The following is a 9,082-nucleotide window of genomic DNA, read 5'->3' on the forward strand; positions in this document are numbered from 1 at the left end:
AACAAAGTTATAATACCCTTGTGCACAAGTGCGCTCGGGTATAATAATAAAGTAAAACAAAATGAAATGAAATATAATTAAATTAAATTAAAATAAACTAAATTAAATTAAATTAAACGAAATGAAATAAAATAAGCATATCGCTACTTCAAGAAACCAAACAAATTTATACGACTAGCAGGAAATAATTGGGGTATTCACAACACTGTCGTAAGTATCCTATTGTTGAAAATCGTACACTTGAAACGACTAAAAATATATTTAGGAGGTTCGTAATGTACCCTAAATTTCAAATCCTATACACATATATTTAATCGCTTAAGATTTCCGACATAAAACAATACGACACTTACGACTCCGTTGTGAATACCCCAAATTATTTGTAAAATATTTTATGTATGCAAACAAGAGATCATATCGATTTAAGACTAAACCATAAGAGATACGATGACTTTTACAAATTTCCAGGGTAAACTGTAATAATAATTTTGAACTGACCAAACAAATTTCAACACTTAATATTTTATATGTTAAATTTCACATCGCTTATCTTGGTAACGATTTTGCTGGAGAACGAATTTCAAGGATTAAAATGTAGCGAAACTTTATGCTTTATCGAAGAGATATTTGACTTATTTGGCAAGCGCTTAGTTAGAATGATAAAGATACGATGGTCAAAAGTGTGATACGATCGATAGGGTTACTTAAAGTCATAGCGCTAAGAAGTGTTGAAAGACGAGCTGACTGAGGTTTACAACGACAAAGGCAGAGTACGTTTAATTAAGATACCGTGGATATGCTGGTTTATATGTTGTAAAAATTAGTGGTACAGATCCAGCTTTAGAAGTTTTCGCGGCTGTACCCCCTGGCTTCAGTTGGTGCGCCATACTGATCTCAACCAAATTCGCTTAGGCTGGCGGTTATAGCTCCAATCAAGTAGATAGTTAGTCAGAAATAAATTTTATTTATAAAATATCCAACATATAAATTATTATTATTCTTTTATTTGTAAATTTTTTTAATATGAAAAAAATAAACTTTTTAATGTTTCATTAATTACACTGAGGGAAATAATGCATAGTAAAAATGAATACTTTATATTTCATTATCGTTTAAAAAGGTTCGTATTTAAAAATAATATTTTCATACAAAATTTATTACGCACGTATTTTACTGTTCACATCTGAGTATGGATATGTAAGTGTACATATGCACCCCAAGCATGCAGAGCACCGCTCTGAGAGTACATACATGTTTATCTGTACAAATCGAGTGCTGTCGTGTTGATGAATATTCAACATTTGAAAGCAAATTTATATGCCTGGGTGTCGCTGAGTGCGCAAAGATGCTTGCCACAAGTTGTTGATATCCGGAGATGGTCGGGTTCGAATTCCACTGCAGGCAACATGCAAATTAATATTTGTTTTTTCTTTTAGTTTTTGTCTTGATTATTCACTTCACGGATACTTTTTCAGTACGAACGCGGTCATTTTAATATTCGCGTAATTGAAATGAATATTTACCAATATACAGTACTTCGTTGACGTTTATAGTAAGATCAATTACGTTTCTATTTGATTTTAATATTTTTTCCCCTCAGTGTAGGATTTAGGCGTTATGCATTTAAAATTTGATATATTTAACACATTTTCGAAAATATGCCTTCTAAAAGAGACTGCTAAAATTTAGAAGGTTTAAGCATTTTCATGGGTTAAGACTTAAGAAGGTCTCTGGGGGTTCTGATTACAAATCTGATGTCAGTTTTTCAAAATTCAAAATGGTACCAATATGGCGATCTATTTTTTAAAAAATGATTGAATTTCTTCGAAACTCGATTCGAACTCACGACTCCCCGGCTTGCTAAACTCGCAATCCTGCAGCGGATATCTCTGTTCTCTCTCATCTTAATTAAAAGCTGTTTCAAAGATACCTATGATTGGCACAACCTAAAAATATATCCTAAACTCAAAACTTTATTTTAACAAGAATGAGTTTTAATATATTTTGATGTAGGGTTTATGAATTTCCAAAAAATAGTGTTTTTGAACCACTCTAATGTATATCTACTGTTTCCGCTTATTTAACCAACCCTGCGAATTTTACGTGCTGAATACTTCGAAACTTTAAAATTATAAACTAAATTACATAGATATAAGGAAATTCCATTTATATAAATACATAGAAACAACAGTAAACATAAACAACTAATGATGATAAAATATAAACCAATTTTTAATACATAAATATGCTCTTTTAATAGTTATAAGAAGAATATAGTTTAGCGTTGGGTACTTTAAAATCTCCAAAAAAAAAAAAACTTTTTTATACAGGAAATAGATAAAAAATCTAAAATTCGAGTATGTGTCATACAACGTACTCTCCTAAATAGTTAGTTATGTAGTATAAGTATAAATAAGCCTATCCATGTGTGTGGGAGTCAGGTCACACATACACGTGTAATATGAGTAAAGCGTTAACATCTAAGTTCAATTGTATTTCCGAAACTAAAACAAAATGGAATACAAATGAACACGTAAAATTTTAACTTAAACTCTAAACTATAATTTTTTATCAAAATATCTTAAAATTGCTAACTAATTGTAAAACTATACGTCGTCTAAAAATAGATACATATGTTCTTTCAAAACATACATAAGTGTGTGAAAAGGAAAAAAGGAATTGGCTTAGGATATAAATAAATACATTTATGAAAAGAGAAAAACAGAAATAATAAGATAAATATTTTTGTAATACTTAAGCTAATATTGTGAATTTAGTTTAGTACATTTATGTAGATATTAAGTGAAAAATGGGAATGATTACGAAAATGTAATGTGCGATTGTTAAGAAGGCAGCTGATGAAAAGAAAACTGAATGGATAACTAAACCTATAATGCAAGAGCAAATGTTAACAGGTGAAGGTAACAGTATATTGTTGAGAGAACGAATAAATATGCGTTTAACTATACAAAAATAAAAAAAGGTTTTTTCATTGCATTTGTTGAAGAATTTTTGGTGAGTAAAGCAAGGGAAATTAGCATTGAAATTTTAAATCTCCATACTAATACGCTAACATAAATTTTGTGGTCGCTCGTTTGGCGATTCTACTGAATCGATTTCGAAACCATTAAATCCATTGGAATGGTATTTTTCTGTAGATAAGTAAAATTTTTATGGTTTCAAAACCATGACGTACGGAACCAGTATTTTCAATTTTGCGTCGAGTCACGAAAGGTCACGAAAGATAAAAAACGATGAAAAAAAAAAAATTTAAGGAAAAATTGAAGATACAGACGAAACTGAAAACAATGAGAAGTACATATGAGCAAATCTCACGAGTTGCTGCACTTTTCGACAAAAACGTGTTTTTGGTCGAAAATTATGGTTCACCCCTCTTAGCAAATGCATTTCCTTCAGTTTTGTATAAAGAACTAGATTCCATCACGAAATTGTATTTAAATGAAAACTTTAAAAAGATATATGTACTACTGAAAAAAGTATGTTAGCTCACTCATGCTCATATACCCGTAGTTGCTTGTGTAACGTATACGCCCGGTAGCACCATACGCAGTCACCATTGGTGGTTAGGATTTTTATTGATATATATATTATTTTCTTCATACATATATATAACAACTTTAGAATGAATTACCAGTAAAAATTTAAAAATTTTAATTTTGATCAGACAGTTTCAAATTGGTCGGTTTTTTTGATGTAATGAAAACGCATTTGACATCAAATGAACAGCTGTTAGTTGAGGCAGCTTTTGTTGTCAGTAATTTTGACATAATGAAAACTATGTATTAGACGCAGTTTTCATGTTATATGAAATCTTATTAATTTTTAACCTACTTCAAGAAAAGGAGGAGATTATCAATTCGTCGGACGTTTTTTATGATGTTACCGCATAACTTTGCACCACGTTAACCTATTTATTTTTTTTTTTTAGCGTAGGGGTGTACCTCAGAGGTGGTCCATACTAATTTGGTTTAGATTCTGTTTCTTTATTTCCATTCAAAAATTTACTTATCAAGTCACCGTAGATTTACTGAGTTTACTGAGTTATCGGAATGTATCAAATTGTTAAAATTTATCACGTTTTATTGACTTGTCGATGTTTATTGATACACAGAAATTGATTTGACGAAATTTGCCGATATTTATCGAGGTATAAAAACCATTTATCGGATTATCAAAGATTGTCAAGCTAGTGAAATTTATCAAGTAAGCGATATTTGCTGAATTATCAACACTTATCGAGTCATCGAAATTTACAGAGGCATCCAAGTTTATAGAGTTAAGAGTAATGCATGGAGTTCTTACAACTTATAAAGTTATCAATATTTTGTTGATTTATAGAAATTCGTTGACAGTTATCGAAATATGTCGGTTTATCGAATCGAAGTTTTTGTAGTTTTTAAAATCTATAGAGTTGTCAAAATTCCTGGGTTATTTATCGAAATATCATTGTTTATCTATTTCCAGAATTTGTCGAGTTGCCAGAGTATCGAATTTTCGAGATTCGTCGATAGATATTGAAATTTATGAACTTATGAAGACTAAAAGTTATGAAAATCTATAGAGTTATTTAAAGTTATCGAGTAATCCATATACATATATCGAGATATATAAATTTTTGAGCTATCGGAATTTTATCGAGTTTACAAACGCACAGTTATCGAAAGGTTTTATAGAGAGATTTTGACCCACAAAAGTGTAATTCAAATAAATTGTTTAAATTACTCTAGATATTCGGTCAAATTTCGAGAGTAACTGGTTATTATTATTCTCTATCAAGTTATTTTCCTTGTAGGTTTGCGCTGTTCCTTTTATGTAACAACTGACGCCAATTGAAAAAGCCAAGTGAAGCCAAGTCCCCTGCACTTGATATTTTCATCGCAAGAGAGGACCTCAACTTTATTCGGAGACTTTATTCAGACCCTTTCGCTTTACTTCTATATTTAATTCCATGAAGGCAGAACAGACGTAAGTGCCTGGTTTTTACAGACGATGTCAGTGTTGGTAGCATTGAAAGCCCGAATACGCCATCAGTGTAGGACCTTAACCCACTTAAGTACCCACCGTCCAGTACAAGATTCTTCCCGAAAATTTGCCTCTCTTTCATAACAATTTATTAGTGCTTAGAGTTTTGGTACCTATCGGCGAGTCCAACGTCCACTGTTACTTTCGAGGGAGTTTCATTCCTTGCAATTTTCTTGTTCAGTGTAAGGGGTAATTCAATCGGGGCTCCGAAATTGGTCTCCTTTGCTTAGAAGCCTATTTTTTGGAGGTCTGCTACAAGGGAGACTGCGACTCCGGATACTGTGCGAAATGCATGAAAAATACAGGATGTGATTCCAGGGTTAATAACGTAATCATACGATACTAGCATACCCGTGAAGCCCTCATATTGTGTGTCTTATTCTTGTTTCTGATTACTTTCGCTTAAGCACATTCAATATCACAAATTGTAATCCATTTCTCATATACTCACACACTTCAATTCAAAAGAGTTCTGAGAAAATTTTGTAGCTCATAAAATGTACATATGTATGTATGTATATTGTAATGAGAAAATTAACCATAGCTGGACTAAATTGCTTTCACACATTTTCGAAGAAAAAACGGATGCACAGCTATTCAAATTCATTAAAATAAAAAATAGAGTGCTACTTCAAGGCACTTGGTATGTACATTATGGTGGTGCAAAAGAACTTTAAAATGCTAAGCTCTCACCCCCTAACATTTTTTCTAAATGGAAAAACGAATACTCAAATTTTTTTGTTAAAAAATTATATTCGCAACTGCCAACTGTGGAAAAAACACTTTTTCCTAGAACTGAAATAGAATTCTTGAAAATCAATACTTTTCGACCGAAAAACTATTTCCCTTCAAGAGACTTCTAATAATAATACCCAATTGTTCATTTTACAAATTTGCCCCCCTTTCCTTTTTGGGGTTTTTGAGGGACCTATAAAAAATATTTTATATTAAAAAATTGTTAAAAAAAACGATTGAGGATTGTTATTGGCTTTGAGGCAATTTTATATAAATATAATATTTTTTAAAAACAAAAAATACAATTTAAATTTTTTCCACATGTATTTTGGGCCACGCTAATGTTTATACTCGTATCGTCACCATCATTGCCCTAGTTGATGTTTTTCGGAAACGCTTTTTTTGTGTTTGTATTTTCTACAACGTATTTTACTTCTTTAAAATGTCAAATAGGTCCTTTGGCATTGATGATGACGTGCATATGTAAGTTTGTATGTATGTAGTAAGTATGTTTATCCAAGATAAGTACATAGTTAACTATTTTTGCGGGATTTCTATAAAATACTAGCTTACCCGGCGAACTTCCTCCCGCCCAAAATTAATTTTTTTATTGAAATATTTGGTCCAACGTTTTCGCCAGCAATTCACGTTTGGTTTTGTGGTCGACAGAAGGCATATCCTCCATTACCGTCTTAAATAACCTGATGAAAGCGTTATACCGGGAAGAAGTCCTTGAGGCTCGATAGTGAATCGTTCTTGAATCTGTGTAGTCTAGTTGGTGGCAATTTCCAAACTGGTGAGTATCATTGATCCACATTCTGTTTAGTCAACGTAAAGCAAGGACCGCAGGGTCAAGGTGCAGGAATGGTATTTTTAGGGATTGAAGTCAGAAGTCCAAGCCTTAATTTAAGCCTAAGTGGAATTTTTCTTAATTGCGGTAGGTACTCAAACTTCCCAAAATCAGTTTTTCCTGTTCAACAAATAACTATAAGTGAGCATCAAGCAAAGGTGCAGGAATTTGCAGGGATAGTAGCCGAGATTTTCTTTCTTTAATCTAAGCCTAAGTGGGAGGTTCTACCACCCTTTGTTTCTTTGCTAGAGCTTCTCAAATGTTACAAAATCGTGATTCTTTAACACTGACCTTGTTTTTCTTAAAATCTGGAGCTTACGGAAACTTTATGCTTACGTCAAAAATAGCGTTAACATTAGCTGCATCAAATTTGTTTCTATTTTTGTTGGCGTGTGTAATAACTATTGTTAAATAGCCAATACCCGCATGTTTGCGGCACCTTCAAACACCTTTCGAACTGTAAAACAATGACTCAATTCTATTTTACGCATATCTATAATTCGGGTATCGAATTTCAAGCAAATCATACCATAAATAAGAATTTTTGGAATAGATCGGTCCCTTGTGCAACTATCAGAAAAAGAGTATCCAATATTTTAACCCTGACAATAAGCTACCTACGTGCCAAGTTTCAAGCAAATCGCACCATAAATCAGATTTTTTCCAATAGATCGGTATCTGGTCCACCTATAAGAAAAAGTATCCTATATGTTAACCCAGACCATACGCTACCTACGTGCCTAATTTCAAGCAAAGCGGACCATAAATAAGACTTTTTCGAATAGATCGGTCCCTGGCCCACTTAACGGGAAAAATGGATCCTATATGCCAATTTAGGCAAAAGGCTACCTACGTACCAAATGCATTAGCGTAGCTCGACCCCTGCAGCACGTATGGGAAAAATTAAAATTTTGTGCATTCCTTCTAAACACCTTTCCAAAAATGCAGCAACCATTCGAATCGGTTATGAAACATATTTAGGAGAAAATTGTTCCCAATTGATTCATGTTCGCAATGAATATCACAATTACCCGAAATTTTCCAAGCTTCATAACGAATTTTCCATCTTAACATTGTCCAAAATCATCAAATCATGCGATAAAATACAAAATTTCGTTGAAAAATTCAAATATTTCTCGTTCTTTTGGATTTTTCCGACTTTTCCAGAATTTTATATTTTACCACCCGAAAGCCATCCCGAACTAATTGCACAAAAAATTCCATAAAAAAAAATCAATTTTCGATTTTTCCAATTTCCCGACTTTCCCGGAAAGTTTTCCCAAAATTTTGTATCGTAAAAACCTTCCTCTGGAAATTGCGAACAACTAAAAGAAAAATTTTTCCAAATCGGCCCAACCGTTCTCAATTGATGAATTACTATACATTTTTCACACCATTTTTATATATATAGATATATGTATTTAATACATACATACATTCTAGCCCTTACTAATCACATGAATAAAAATCTTAAAAACGAATATGTGACTGCAATATTTCTTGTTTAAAATGTTTTAGATCCATCGCACACCACGGACTTTATCGGCCGCCGATTTAGTTGGGCTTGCTAGTCTTTCCATTGCACCACAACTAATTGGTCGGAGCGATTAAGTTGGTATAGTGTGCGCACCTCCATACATCTTCATGTACATATTTCAAGCGAGCCATACTATTTAAATAGGCGGCCGATGAATTCTGTGGTATGAGGTGGCTCCTATAGCTGCATTATTACATCTATTCCGTGTGTTGCAATATCCACGGAAGCAGCAGTTATCAAGAAAATTAATTAAAAATATTAGACAAATTCTCTACTTATATGTTTAGCTTTCCTTTGTTTTATTTTTCCAACGTCAAAAGCTGGACTTTTTTTTGAAAAAGTTGGTACAACAAAAAATACGAAACACGTTTTCTGTCAGATAGCTAACATGGCGGATAAGAAGAAGAAGTGAAACTACATACCCGGAAAAAAAGAATCTTATATGCTAATCCACTTCCCGGGGAAAAATATCCAATGTGCTAATCTAGGCAAAAAGCTACCTAGGTACCAAATTTTAAGCAAATCGGACCATGAATACGTTTTTTTTCGAATAGATCAGTCCCTGGTCCACCGGAGGGTTTTCCCAAAATTTTCTTTCGTAAAAACCTTCTCCTGGCAATTATGAACAACTGAACAAAAATCTAGCCGAATCGGCCCAACCGTTCTCAATTGATGAATTACTATACATTTTTCGCACCATTTTTATATATATAGATATATCTTGTAGTTAGCTACAAAAAGCTAACTTAAAACAAGTGGACAAGTAATGCAGGAGTAAAGCTCGAGGTTTTTTTCTTTAAACGCGTTTCTATTTAAATATCCTGCACTTCGCAAATACTTTTTCGAATTGAGCTCGAATAAAAAGAGGTCGAATATGGAACCACCTGCAGAAGAAAACGGACACAAATGTGAAATGT

Source organism: Rhagoletis pomonella, unplaced genomic scaffold (genome assembly GCF_013731165.1).
Source record: "Rhagoletis pomonella isolate Grant_MI unplaced genomic scaffold, Rhpom_1.0 Rhpom_scaffold_00007, whole genome shotgun sequence".
Taxonomy (NCBI): Eukaryota; Metazoa; Arthropoda; class Insecta; order Diptera; family Tephritidae; genus Rhagoletis; species Rhagoletis pomonella.